The sequence below is a fragment of the Rhinopithecus bieti genome, unplaced genomic scaffold (genome assembly GCF_001698545.2).
Source record: "Rhinopithecus bieti isolate Rb0 unplaced genomic scaffold, ASM169854v2 scaffold_5626, whole genome shotgun sequence".
Classification (NCBI taxonomy): Eukaryota; Metazoa; Chordata; class Mammalia; order Primates; family Cercopithecidae; genus Rhinopithecus; species Rhinopithecus bieti.
Genome location: NW_016805666.1, coordinates 9,482,693 through 9,497,863, shown reverse-complemented (window position 1 = coordinate 9,497,863; position 15,171 = coordinate 9,482,693).

Genomic DNA, 15,171 nt, shown 5'->3' with positions numbered 1-15,171 from the left:
AGGAGGCCTCAGCCTGCCCAGGTGCCCACCCTGGTGCAGCCCTCTCTGTCTGCCACCAAGAGGGCCTCTTCCTGAGGCTCCACAGTTGGGCCAGGTGCAGTCCTTGCCCAGTCAATGCTTTCTGGGCTCACTCTCTCAAAAAGGAAGTAGCCCCTTTTGTTCTTAGACCACCACAGATGCAGACAAAGCCCGGATTTTAAAGAGGAAATTTCTACTGAAATAAAGTAGAAAATAAACAAAACCTAGATATGATCATATTTACAGACTATAATTTTCTAAATAAAATGTAAAATGCATACTTATGGTAGAAAACTTGGAAATATATATTTGAAGAATCCATAAGCCCACCCATCGCCTAGCCCTGTGCTGCCTCTAACATGGTAGCAAGTAAGCAGGTGTTGCCGCTGAGCATTTGAAATGTGGCTGATCTGAACGGAGATGCACTGTAAGTATCAAATACACACCGGAGTTGGAAGATTTAGTACCAAAAATGTAAAATATTTCGTTAATACTTTCAAAAATATTCATTACATGCCTGAGATGATAGCATTCTGGATATATTGTATTAAACATATATATATACACACACACATACATTTTTTTTTTTTGAGAGCGCAGTGGTGTGATCAGCTCACTGCAACCTCCACCTCCCAGGTTCAAGCAATTCTCCTGCCTCAGACACCCGAGTAGCTGGGATTACAGGCACCTGACACCACACCCAGCTAATTTTTGTATCTTTAGTAGAGACGGGGTTTCACCATGTTGGCCAGGCTGGTCTCAAACTCCTGACCTCAGGTGATCCACCTGCCTCAGCCTCCCAAAATGCTAGGATTGCAGGTGTGAGCCACTGCTCCATTGTGGGGTATATATATTTGAAGAGTCTGGTCATTCTGGCACCTCCCCTCCATTGTGACATATATATATTGAAGAGTTTGGTCATTCTGGCACCTCCCTGCCATTGTGGGGTATATATATTTGAAGAGTCTGGCTCCTGGTTAAACACCTATGTGTGATTTTTCAGGTCTGACTGCAAGCAATGACAGAGGCTTGACCTGGCAGGCCTCCCGGGAAAGCTCCGCTCCCCACACCAGAGCTGGTGCCCAGCCAGCACTCAGGAGGCTCTGAGGGGAGTCAAGGACTCAGCCCCACTATGCTATGCTCTTCACATATTTGCATTCTTAGCCCAGTGTCTTCATTCCTAAGTCTCTCTGAGGCCTTGGGCTGAGGTTTTTTCAGGTGCCTCTTCTGAGGCCTCCTTACCAGGGGGAGGAGGGAGAGCCCTGAAGACCTGTTTCCCCACTCTGACTCAGCACCCAGGATTTTCCCACTCTACCCCGCACCCCGACCCCAGGGTCCATAAAACTGCTGGAGCCTTTGGTTGGGGGCTCCCTCAACAGTGAGATGTCCGCCACATCGGCACCGATCCACCTGACCCTGGAACGGTGCACTGTTTCACGGGGAAAATGAAACAGGAGAGCCTGTGGCTTCTCCGGCTTTAGCCTCCTGTTTATATTAAGACTATCATAGCAAGTGATTACAGGTGGCACTGGTTTCTTTATTTTTGTTTTGTTTTGTTTCGTTTTTGGCTCATTCTTGCTGTGATGAGCTACTCTGACACCTGACAGCTCAGCTCTCTCTCCCAGCTTAGCTGAACTCCCAACAGTATTTTTTTTCTTTTTTTGAGGGGGAGCGGGCAGAGTCTCACTCTGTTGCCCAGGCTGGAGTGCAGTGGCTCGATGTCAGCTCACTGCAACCTCCACCTCCCGGGTTCAAGTGACTCTCCTGCGTCAGCCTCCTGAGTAGCTGGGACTACAGGCACACGCCACCACGCCCGGGTAATTTTTGTAATTTTAGTAGAGATGGAATTTTCCCATATTGGCCAGGCTGGTCTTGAACTCCTGACCTCAAGTGATCCACCTGCCTCAGCCTCCCAAAGGGCTAGGATTACAGGTGTGAGCCACCGTGCCCAGCCCTCCCAATAGCATTTTTAAAAACAAAACAGTAATCACATTGAAATACAATTATATCTGTCTCAGTCAGGGTCCCAACAGGAGACAAATGGCACTGTTACATTAGGGTAACTCAGGGAGGTTTTATTTATAAAAAGCTAACTAATAACAAACTTAAGGATGGAGTGTAGGAGAATGAAAAAAATAACTCAGAACCCGAGGGCTGGCGGCGGCAGACCTGTGACCATCCCTAAGTCCGAAGGGACCAGAGGAGGGGTAAGGCTACCGGAAGCAGGAAAGAGAGGCAGCTGTGTGGAGTTGGGGTGCACTTAAAGGAAGAAAGCGACCCGCCCAGGGCACGGTCATAGGAATGCAGCCAGGGGAATAAGCACCCTGGGATCCCTTTTCTCCTTCCCCGATTTGCTCAGGCTCTTCACTGGCTGACTCCAGTCAGGAGCCGGAGGAGATGGAGTCCCTGTTGCCCTAGTCCTCTTTCAGTGCAGGAGGCAATGGAGATGGCCAGAGGTGGGAGTAGGAGGATGGGTGAATCCAGAGAGGCGAAGAGCTGACTGCAGCCAGCCTGGCCAGCACGTCCAAACCCCGTCTCTACTGAAAATACAAAAATTAGCCGGGCGTCCGGGGGCTGAGGCAGGAGAATCGCTTGAACCCAGGAGGCGGAGGTTGCAGTGAGCTGAGATGGAGCCACTGCACTCCAGCCTGGGTGACAGAGCGAGACTCCATCTCAACAAACAAACAAACAAACAAACAAACAAACAAACAAACAAAGAGCTGTCTGCACTTTTTTCTCGCAGCATTGCCCTAAGTCATAGCCTAAGTGCCCTATTTTCTTGTTAATGTAACAAATCTTAGTCCCTACAGTGACTGAGTGGGCACAATTTACCGAGCAGCCCACCCCGTGCACCGAACACCCCGCCCCATGCACCGAGCACCCCACCTTATGCACCGAGCACCCCACGGCATGCACCGGGCACCGCACCAGGCACCGCACCGCATGCACCGAGCACCCCACCCCATGCACTGGGCACCACACCCAACGTACCGAGCACCCCACCGCATGCACCGAGCACCCCACCCCATGCACTGAGCACCCCACCGCATGCACCGGGCACCGCATCCCATGTACCGGGCACCCCACCGCATGCACCGGGCACCCCGCCCCATGCACCGAGCACCGCACCCCATGCACCGGGCACCCCACCGCATGCACCAAGCACCCCACCGCATGCACCGGGCACCGCACCCCATGTACTGAGCACGCCACCCCATGCACCGAGCACCCCACCCCATGCACCGAGCACCGCACCGCATGCACCAGGCACCGCACCCCATGCCTCTGTCCTGTCTGGGTTTGTAGCCTGAGGTAGATTCAGAGGACACTATCTGGTGGACTACTCTGCACACACACATGCATGAGTATTATGCTCTCAGTCCCTATCAGAATATGCTTCCTTCAATCTTAGGCTAGAGGCACAGAGGCCCCGGGGGCTCACACCCTCGTTAAGATTGAAGGAAGCATATTCTGATAGGGACCGAGAGTATAACACGGTGCCTTCGATGGGCTGGTTCCTTTGAATCCTGCCCTCATTTCCACTGTCCTCAGCCTCTGCTTTAATGAGATGAGTCCCACACCTCCCACCCACTCCACCCCACTCCTTGCTGGCTAAACACAAGTGCCTGGTACCCTCCAAAAAAATCGTTAGTCCACGAAAAGGGGGAATCTGGAAAAGATGGGAGTGACCTCTGTCAGCTAAGATTTCCGGAGCTGAGTGGACTCCCCTGGGAGAGCGCGCAGAGCTCCACTCCCTAATTGAATCTTCAATTGTCTAGTTTAAGTTTGCTGGAAAATTAGATGAAAAAACTCCCCAGGCCACACACTCCTGGAGCCAAGGGCCGGGAAAGTGGCAGGGAAAAGGAAGATTGCACAGACTCGTGTCGTCTACATAAAAGGCAAGGGGGTGCTGAGTTGGGGCTGAGATCCACCAAAGACCACGTCAGGGTTTAAGGGTCAGCTGGGGGACCTGTGCTTAGGGACAAGGATGCTTATTTGCAAAGGAAGAAGGAGCCTAAGAGAGGGGCATAGAAAACACTGAGAGAAGGTAATGCCGCGGCGGGGATGTGGCGAGCAGAAGGGAGTCATTTTATAGAACAGGAAACAATCTGTTGCGGGGATTATTATACCTCCTGAGGAAGAAAGGCAATTTAATTTTTTGGGAGAAGGCAATCGGAGTGTAAACTGACGAGGATGCTGTCTGCAACAGTGTTCATTCTGGGCTTGTCAAGACTCTGGAAATGCAGAGGACCCCAGTATCCTATCAGAAGCAAGCCCCAGGGTGCAAACAAGTCTTTCTGGCTGGAAGAAAGGTGCAGACGCAGCAGTGATGTCCTTCCAGCACTGTGCCTGGCACAAGTGGGCACCCGGCACATTTGTGCCCACCTGGCTGTTGCTGTCTGCCCCGTCACCCGCATCCACATCAGATGCATCTCCAGACTCCTTCATTCATTCCCTCATTCATTCACTTGTCTGACAAATGTTTATGGAGCTCCTTGCTCTGTGCCGGGCATAGTGCTGGGCACTGAAGGAGATGAGAGAAAAGTAAGTTAGGGTTTTCACCTCCAGAGAGCTGATGGTCTAGTGGAGAAGCAAATCAAGGAACACATTTCCACGTCTCCAATGCAGTGAGGGACGGTGACGGAGAAGAGCTCGGTTTGACGGTGTTAGGACTAGGGAGGGGTTGAGAAGACTTCTCTTACAAGTGAAGAGCCAAGAAAGAAAGGGGGGGACTGAAAGAAAGGCCCAAGAAGGAGGAAGAGAATTAGAGGAGATTTATTCCCCTAGTCCAGTAGGCAGAAGCTCGGCAGATACTTCTTGGCCCACGCCCCATAAAAATTGAATCCATAAATCCTAACGATTTAATAATTAGTCTTGTGAATCCTGTTACGAATACAGCTTTTCTCTTGAATTGATGGAGGAAGATGGAGTTCCATGTGTAGTTTTCCATGGATAAGGATAAGGGACCCTGGGTTCCCTTTGTGTTCCCCACTCCCCTGGGGACGGTCCCTGGACAGCTGCGGAAGAGTGTAGGGATCTGAGGAACTGGTCACAGTGAAGAGCTGTGGAATGATCCCTGGTTGGGGCGTCCAAGTTTCCAAGCCAGGGCGACTGAGAAATTGCCAACCACAGTTCAGGGTCTTTGAAGCATTCCTGGGTAAGAACCTGAGAAGCTGGTCCCGTTGGGTCTTGAGGGATCTCTTGGATGGGAAGCCTTTGCTTCCGTCCCCGTTGTCCAGCTTCACCCTCTGGTTTAGACTCAGCTTTGCCTCCTCCACCTGGAAAGGGGCTCAGAGCACCTCCCATTCCCGGTCCCTCCACCTTGTCACAATCCACTTCCTGGATGTCTAGCAAAATACCTCCACCTAAGGCAGAACTGGCATGGCTCCAGGATCCACTTCTGTTAAGCTCAGAGGAATCTGGTCACAGCAGAAATAACAGCCTCTAAAAATAAGTCCCGTTTTCTTTTTTCTTTTCTTTTCTTTTCTTTTTTTTTTTGAGACGGTTTCGCTCTTGTTGCCCAGGTTGGAGTGCAATGACGCGATCTCGGCTCACTGCAACCTCCGCCTCTCAGGTTCAAGCGATTCTCCTGCCTCAGCCTCCCTAGTAGCCGGGATTACAGGCACTGGCCACCATGCCCAGCTGATTTTTTGTATTTTTAGTAGAGAGGGGTGTTCACTATGTTGATCAGGCTAGTCTCGAACTCCTGACCTCAGGCGATCTGCTTGCCTCAGCCTCCCAAAGTGCTGGGATTACAGGCATGAGCCACCGCGCCCGGCTAGAAGTCTCTTTCTCTAAAATATTCTCCCATTCGCTTCCCCACAGGACACTGGCCTTCCCACTGTCAGTCACCACCAGCCCTTTGAGAGCCTGCCATTCTGGAACCTGCTTTTCCAGCCACAGTCTTCAGATGATGAGCAACCTCCAGCAGAAAGAATGTAAATTACAACAGGCACACAGATCCCATCATGATGAGAGTGAGTGGAGATGATGCCCCATTTCCAAGCAGCCCAGAGTGCGTGAGTGCTAGACACGAGCGGACTGCCGGAGATAGCTGACACAGATCCGAGGACACAGAAGGAGGCTCTTTAAAAAGCCAGAGCAACAGCAAGCATGTGAGAGGTCTGATTAATCCACCAAGGGCTTATCTATGCATCAACAAACAGCAACAGTCTGCATCTGGTTCCCCTCTGTGTTCCCTGGATACTTCCTGGCTCATGCAAGACACTTGGTATTTATTTGTTAGATGAACAACAAATACATGAATACTTAGACTCATTTGTCTCAAATTGCCTGAGGTTTTAACTACCCCAACCAGACATTTTGGAATCATAAACACCCAGGCATTGAATATTTAAATACATATGTAAACACCTGGAGTTCACTAATATCCTTGTGATTTGCCCCCTGGGAGGCTGTGCACTGCTAGACAGAGAGTGGAAGAATATCTCTGGTGCTTGTTGATAATCACAGAGAAAGATGAACTTGTGCTATATGTGTATGAGTGTGTGTAGCCGAGGACAGGAAAAACGAGAAAATGATTCTGTAATGGGAAAAAAATCTCAAGTCTTCAATATTTGTCTTTATGAGGACTCCCCTGGTCAGCTCCTGTGAGCAGGACCCCATCCCTTGCTGTCAGTATCAGTCTTCAGGAGCCTGCTGTGAGTTTAAATGGGCCCTCCAGTTCTCAAGAGGTTGCTGTCTGCTTTCCCTGCTCTGGGACCCTTGCATCTGGCTGTCCGGGCCTTGTGCAGGAATTTCTGTCGCCATCTCACTGCAAGAAAGAATGTCCTAACTGTCTGGCAGATGCTGGTTGTCCCCACTTGGAGACAATGATGGAGTGGGTAATTCTGTAATTGGGGCTAGACCTGCTGCCGAGATGCTGGTTGTCCCCACTTGGAGATAATGATGGAGTGGGTAATTCTGTAATTGGGGCTGGACCTGCTGCTGACCCACTATTTGGGCCCCATGGCTCAGTACTGGCTGAGGGAGTATTGGATTCTGCTTCCATCTTGGTGAGGGTCAAAGATGCTGGAGAAGGAGGTAGGTACTAAGAATCGTAGAACAAAGGTGCTTATTAGACAAGAACGAGATTGCTCCACGTGACTCCGGTGGGCTTGGAATGAGCCTGGGTGGCAGCTTAGATGTGACGGACGCCAGGTAAGGCTTCCAGCTTCACGGGGATCTGACTTAGCCTTCCAGCTGATGCACACGCACACGCAGGGGAAGCCAGGGCTGTGGCAGGAAATGGGGCGTTCCCAGGGTGTGGCAACTAGTGTGGCTGGGGGACAGGGCTGTTCACAGCTATGCAGCTTGAGAGAGCAGGGCTCACTAAGCAAGGAGAAGGGCCGTGGCTACAACCAGCCACATTGAAAAGTCGCTTCCTTCTCCTACATCACAAACTTTCCCTCAACACTGACATGAAACTGTTTATATTTCCTAGCAAAAGACTGAACAGAAGTTAAGATGAACAACAGATTGCAAACTTTCCTTCTCTTTGAGTGGTGATGGGGGTGGGAGGGGATAGAGACATTTGTGGAAACGCACAGAGACAGCCATGATGAATCAGTTTGTCTATGAAGTATTTGACCACACACATTAAACGAATTGGAAATTAGCAGTCAGCTCTAATATCTCTTTATACCCAAGTGACAACAGTCAGACCATTAAGCTTCTGTTTATCTGACATTTTAACAGCAGGAAATAAAAATCTAGCAATAAAAGACAGCAAATTTCTTCTTTTGTCTGGGTGGCAGGGGAATGGGGAATAGAAGTATATCCTGTACCTTCATCAGTTAATAGATTTTAGTGGAATTACCAAGTCAGAGAATTCCTATTACATGGAAAGAAATAGCCTGGGTTTCCAGTTTATTACTAACTTACAGATCAACTGCATGGTTTGAGCTGATGTTTTCTTTTTCTTCTTTTTTCTTTCTCCTTTTTTAATGAAAACGAAAGTCCTTTGTGTACAGTCTCTCTGAACTTTCAGAACAATGTAATTGTTCTTAAGTCACACGATTCCTTTGGGGACACACGAAGGGCACTTCTAAACCCATAATCCTGGGCTATAAAAAGGATCTGGGGCGGGCGATCAAAGGTGAACTGCCATTCACAACCTCTCCTTCAAGCCCCTTCCCGTCCCCTGACAGTTTTATAGAAGTCCTCTTTTGCTCCAACTCAGATCAAAGACTTGGATAGAGGGGTCTCCCCACCCCCTGCCTGGCATGGAAGGAAAGGATTACCCCCGGAATTAGAAACCCCAGTGCAGTGGGCTTACCCTCCTCCCTGGGGGGCAGGGGGTGAGACCTGGAACCTCTCTTGTCAATAGGAACAGACCAGGACAAAGATGGGATAAACTCAGGGCGTCCCACTCTATTCTGGCAGCAGAGGAGATAAACTTGCTCTCTCTTCCCTCCAGCCCTCACAAAAGAAATTCTCTGATCTTCTGTGCCCAGTTTTAGTTAACATCTACAAGTTGTTAGGACCATGTTTATGTATCCATAAACCTTCCCCTCCCTCCCACCCAAGCAACAGTCCCCACCCAGAGCATCAGAAGCTCCCCCTAAACTCTGAGTCTCAGACATCAGCGAGCCGAGGGAGGTGGAAGGAGCTGCAAGGCGTGCTGCATCAATTTGGGTCACAGCCTCATCCATTTGTAATTTGTTAATAGATTTTAGTGGAATTACCAAGTACCATCCCCTACTTTTTCCTGGGCATGCTGGGATCTGCTTAGGACTTGGGGGTCAAGGTACATTTCCTGGGAATACTTCTTCGAGGGCTGGAAGTGCCTTAGTACCCAGAGACTCCCCACCTAGTCCTGAAAGGAGACACCAAGAGTGAGGTAGGAGCAGGAGCACCAGGAAGCTGCCGTTACTCTGAGAATCTCCAGGCCTCCTTCCCTCTTCTATTCAGCGTGGACCCAGCACACTGGTTAGTGCAGACCCTCCATGACAGGGGTGTTCACAGAGACGAAACACACGAGTTCCCCAAATCCTGCCATCTTCTTCTTTGAAGGGACTTGAAAAATTATCTAAGACTCTCCCACTGTGGTATAAAAGAATCTTAAACAGAGAAGCAGGACAATCCCAGTTCACCCAGAGTCACCTGCTCAAGCCACATCCTGAAGCCAGATACCCTGACTCAGCAGGACCTCTGCAGCCGGGTGCAGTGACTCACGCCTGTCATCCCAGCACTTTGGGAGGCTGACGTGGGCAGATCACGAGGTCAGAAGATTGAGACTTTCCCGGCCAACACAGTGAAACCCCATCTCTACTAAAAATACACAAAAAAGTTAGCGAGGTGTGGTGGCGGGCGCCTGTAGTCCCAGCTACTCGGGAGGCTGAGGCAGGAGAATGGCTTGAACCCGGGAGGCGGAGCTTGCAGTGAGCCCAGATCGCGCCATTGCACTCCAGCCTGGGTGACGGAGCAAGACTCTGTCTCAAAAAAAAAAAAAGAAGACCCTCTGCTACCCCAACTGCCGCCTTAGGTCTCCACATACGTTGCCCCACCAAGGAAATTCAGCTTCTAGAGTGTTTGGCCCTGCCGGGGATGCTAGGGAACTCATTTGACTTTCTCTCTGTCACTTGTAGGAAATGTTACAAAATTGTGTTTGCATTGAAGCTTTTCTTTCTTCCAGACGTATTGTGTCATCATCTAGTAGGCTAACTAGTTGTTTTAACAGATGATATTATGGTTTGAAAGTGGATTGTGCCTGTTCTTTTCCTGTTCTTCTGCACACAGTCAAACGGGTCTTTTTGATGATTTATCTTTAGCTTCCCTCAACCCTTGAAACGTCAACCTTCTCTATGCTTTTGATTTCCTCCGAGATTCGTAAGGGTTTGTGACATTCTTCTGTATACACCCTTGATTTTGTGCCCCTCCTTCCATCTTTGTGTGTGTTCTCTTCAAATTGGCGCTCATCAGCAGAAATGCTGTTTTCTTTGGATGTCTCCTCTTTTCTTCCTCATTAGGATCATTTGCAATTTTAGGTTCTGAATTTTATTTTTAGAGCCATCCTTTTTTAGCCATACTCCCTTTCAGAGGTTCTCACTATGAGATCATCTATTTTGAATGTTTTGAAATCTGCTTTCCTCAAGTCTGTACGTCTGAAGACACACATCCTGCTTTAATAGGATGGACACTAGCCCAAGTTCTTGTTATTTCCACATCACTCACAGTTCTTTGCTGGTCCTCTTGCTGTTACTTGTTTCTTTCAAGTGATGAAAATCATAATCAGGCTACTTAAAACTTTACCAAATGCTCTGCTTTTTAAAGAAAAAGGAGGCTTATAGGCTTCCACATAATGTATTTTTTTTAAGTTAACATTCGTCATTGTATTTTGCCTTGATGCTAGTTTCCAAAGATGTCTGCAACAGCAACTCCCATCCAGTGTTATCTTCTAACTATGTGACTCTGACATTTCTCCCCTCAAAATGTGGGATCTACACTCCCACCTCCTAAGGTGGGCAGGCTTGTGACTATGGCAGAAGGAATGCTATGCAGCTTTCAAGGCTGGATCATGAAAAGTGATGTAGCTTCTATCTGACTCTTTCTGGGGGTGCTTGTTCTTAGAACCCAGCAGCAATGCTATGGGGAAGACCCATTAGGTCATGTGAGAAATTACATGAAGAAGTCCAATGTAGGCGTTCTGGATGACGACCCGAGCGAGGTCCCAGCAAACAGTCACAACCAGAGTGAAACATATGAGCAGAAGGTGGCCCCTAGATGACTCCAGCCCCCAGCCACACCCAGACTTCATGTCTTTCCAACTGAGGTTCCCGATATTGTGGAGAAAAGACAAGCCATCTCTGCTTTGGCCTGTCTGAATTCTTGAGCCACAGAAACCATGAAAGATAATAAAATGAGTTTTAAGCCACTGAGTGTTTTTAGATGATTTGTAATACAGCAATGGAGAAGTCATGCAATAATTAAAACCCATTAACTAAGAAATAAAAATTAAGACTCATTAAGAATACATAATCTATACCCTTCTTCTGATTGATCGGTTCTTAATTTACTCCCATTCCAAAACTCTGTCCCTATAGTTCAGTTCCAGTTCCACCAGAGGAAAGGGCAGCCATGATGGCATGGGTCCCAGTCATTGGACAGAGACAGGACAAATTAGAATCACTTACTCTTGGCTATAAAAGCAATTAGATGATCCTTGCTTAGTATACTGTGTGAACTTTTAAAAGAGCAAAATTAAAACATCTCTCACATACTTCTCTAGCTGATTAACATAACACAATTCCAGCAGACCCCTACTGGAAAATGTGTTCCTTCGTTTTCCAACTTCTTGAGTCAGAGAGCATTTAGTTGCAATGAACAGAGCTCATTCAAGCTAACATAAGCAAAAAAGAACATTGATTAGAAATAGAGGATCTGGTGGAGCCCCAAGACAGGAAATGAGGCCAGGCTTCATAGGAATTAATGCCAGAAACTGCAAAGCTGACAAGAGCCAGACTGGTTTGTCTCTCCAAATCTCTTTCTCTCTAGAGCTATATTGTCTTTTATTTCTGGCTCTCTAAGGCACATGCCTTCTTAATCTCTCTCTCTCTCTCTCTCTCTTTCTCTCTCTCTCTCTCTTTCTCTCTCCCCAGAGAACAGTTTAGCATGTGGTATGTGGTTAAGGGCAGTCTCCAAGCCAGGGTGCCAAATGCCAACCCCACGACTTCGTTATTGGTGACTCTGGGCAAGTTCCTTAAGCTTCTGTTCTTCAGTTTCCTGTTTTGTAAAGTGGGAATAAGGATAACAATAGTACTGTTACCTCATAAGATTGTTGCGAGATTGAATCAATATATGTAAAGTTCTTTGAACAGTGCCTGGCACATTGCAAGCATTTGCTTTAATTATTATCTGTCTTTGCTTACTTCACCATGTCTGAACGTGGGTGCCTTGATACTAGCTTTTTATCTGTCTTAGTCTGTTTGTGCAGCTGTGACAAAATATCTTAGACTGGGTAATGTGTAAATAATAGAAATTTGTTTCTCACAGTTCTGGACGCTGGGAAGTTCAAGATCAAGATGTCAGCAGATTTAGTGTCAGGTGAGGGCTGGCTCTCTGCTTCCAAGATGAAGCCTTGTCGCATGGTGGAAGGCAGCAAAAGCGATGAGCTGTGTTCTTTCATGGCAGAAGAGATGGAGGGGCAAAAAGGGATTAGGGTGCTCTCTTCAACCTCTTTGATAAGAGCGTTAATCCCATTCATGAGGGTAGAATACTCATGACTTAATCACTTCCCAAAAGACCCTACCTCTTAATACGATCATGTTGGGTATTAGATCTCAACAGTTGAGTTTTGGAGGTACACATACATTCAAACCACAGCAATAACCAACCCATATTTCAAGTGCTTATTAGAAATCTAAGTTTCCAGCCTTGTGCGGTGGCTCACGCCTGTAATCCCAGCACTTTGGGAAGCCACGGCTGGTGGATCACAAGGTCAGGAGTTCAAGACCAGCCTGGCCAACATGGTGAAACCCTGTCTTTACTCAAAATACAAAAACTAGCCGGGTGTGGTAGTGCACACCTGTAATCCCAGCTACTCAGGAGACTGAGGCAGGAGAATGGCTTGAACCTGGGAGACAGAGATTGAGGTAAACCGAGCCAAGATCGTGCCACTGCACTCCAGCCTGGACAACAGAGCGAGACTCTGTCTCAAAAAAAAAAAAAAATCTAAATTTCTGAGACCCAATTTTACATTCCTAGGTCAGAACGTGTCTGACTGGACCAGCTGGAGTTACGTGCCTACTCATGGTTAATCAGCTGTTGCAGACGGTGAGGGAGTGAGGGCTGAGGGGACTCAGCAGCGAGACAGGGAGTTGATTCTCTGAGAAGGGGCTGTGGGCTGGGCTGGGAAGAGGACTCGCCCGCCACTACTCCCACCTCCATTTTCACATAGGGCAGCTCTGCTACATCGAACCTCAGCTTTAGCTTCCTGCTAAGCAGAAACTCTTCCTATTATTGACTGACCCAAACCGCATGAAGAAGGCGTCTTCCTTTAGCCAACGAGCCCTCCTCTCTCCACATAACTAGTTTCCTCTCTCGGCAGAGTCTCCTCTCTCTGCAGAGTCTCCTCTCTCCGCTTGGCACTGAGGGCCCTAGTCCTCTGAGAAGCCAAAACGCAAGTATCTCTTTATATTAGAAGATGACTTTTACAAATCCTCCCTTAGATTTTCCCCTGGGAAGTCAGCAAATTGTCGCTCTCACAGGGAAGACAAAAGGAAGAATCACTTCAGATCCCTCCCATTTGGTATTGTACTTTTTTTGTTGTTGTTGATGGAGTCTCGCTCTGTTGTGCAGGCTGGAGAGCAGTGGCACGATCTCAGCTCACTGCAACCTCCGCCTCCCAGGTTCAAGAAGTTCTCCTGCCTCAGCCTCCCTAGTAGCTGGGATCACAGGTGCGCGCCTCCATGCCTGGTTAGGTATTGTGCACTTCAGCTACTGATTTTATACGTGGTGGCTGTTAACTTGTTGAGTCTCCCACTGGTAAAAGGAACTTGGAGAAACAACGCTTAAAGTCATTGATCTCACTATACAGAAAAAGCAAATTAAGCAGAACGTTGAACAGAATGTGAATTGGCTAATCAAAAGGATAATGAGGTTTAAGGGAATACGGCTCCTTTCATTTCTATATATTTTCCAATCTCTATTCAATGTGGTCATTTGGGGTAAAATCCTCTGAAACAACATATTTCAAACCCTATTCTTTTTTTTTTTGAGACGGAGTCTCGCTCTGTCGCCCAGGCTGGAGTGCAGTGGCCGGATCTCAGCTCACTGCAAGCTCCGCCTCCCGGGTTCACGCCATTCTCCTGCCTCAGCCTCCCGAGTAGCTGGGACTACAGGCGCCTGCCACCTCGCCCGGCTAGTTTTTTGTATTTCAAACCCTATTCTTCAGAAATACTTGAATGTCACGGACAAATCGATAGCTCTTTAAATCACAGAGCAGAGCTAATGAGTGGTCCTCCCTGGGGGAGGAGATGGCTGCATCTGCCTGCTCGGCGGTACCAGGCCAGCCTCCAAACTGGCATGAGCTGACCTTTTCCTTGGGCTTGTTACTCTCTTATTGGTGATTCTTTCTGTAAAGTCTCAGAAACCTTAGTTTGCAATTGCCAATATGCTTGCTGTTTCAGGGTGTCACCATTAGACTGAGTGTCTGAGTAAGGTTATTAAGCATTGTGTATTCCTGAGAGGATCCTTTCAGAGAACACAAGAGGTTGTTTTAGGGCTAAATGACCCATGGCTGAGTATTAGCTCTATTAAATGACAGACAAGAAAGGAGGTATAATGTTCCCATCAAGTAGAACGAGAAGATTGCTCCCAACTTACCGTCCTTGTTTCCTGCATCCAGCGTCCTCATTTCCTTTCCTCTGATCCCTCCTTTAAGGAATTGATTGCTTCCCCCACTTTTCTTCGTGGAAATTGCTCTCTATGCAAGGTTATCGACTTCTTTGCAGTTTGAGGCAAAGAAGCCACCTCTTTTACTCCATCTACTTCTCCTAGAAGTAGATTGGACTATCTTAATCCAATCTAATAGAAGCTTAAGAGAAAACAAGTGTGGCCTGCTCTTAAATTATTGCTAAATACTTTACAACCTGTAAATGTCAGAAAAAATACACACAGATGCTCTAAGGCATGTGGAGACAATTAATACAATTTACTTCAATAATAAGTATAGAGTTACTTATGCTCAATTCAGAAGCCCACAAGAAGTATTATATTTTTTGCTGAACTTCACTGACCAACTCCTCCAAAGGGGCCACTCAACTTCTCTCCAGCCCATCACTCTATTTTAATTTTTTTGCGTAGCACTTACCACTCTGATATTTTTATAGTTCATGTTTATATTTGTTTTTTACTTATTTACTGTTTATGTTTTCTACTAGAATGTAGTCCCTTTCTGTCTCTCTCTCTCACCACATATTCTCAATGCCTAGAACAGAGCCTAGTATATAGTAGGCACTCAATAAATACTTGTTGCATTAATGCACCGCCGGTGCTGGGCCTCCACGCAGTGCTGGGCCTCCTAGCTTCACCACCAGCTCCTACAGAGAATCTCTTCTATCTTCCTTACCCTCTTTAGAGTGGAGCCCTATTGGCTCTCCACAATCCATGTCTGGGGCTGTTTTAGCTATAGCTGCATCTTAAGCTGTAGCT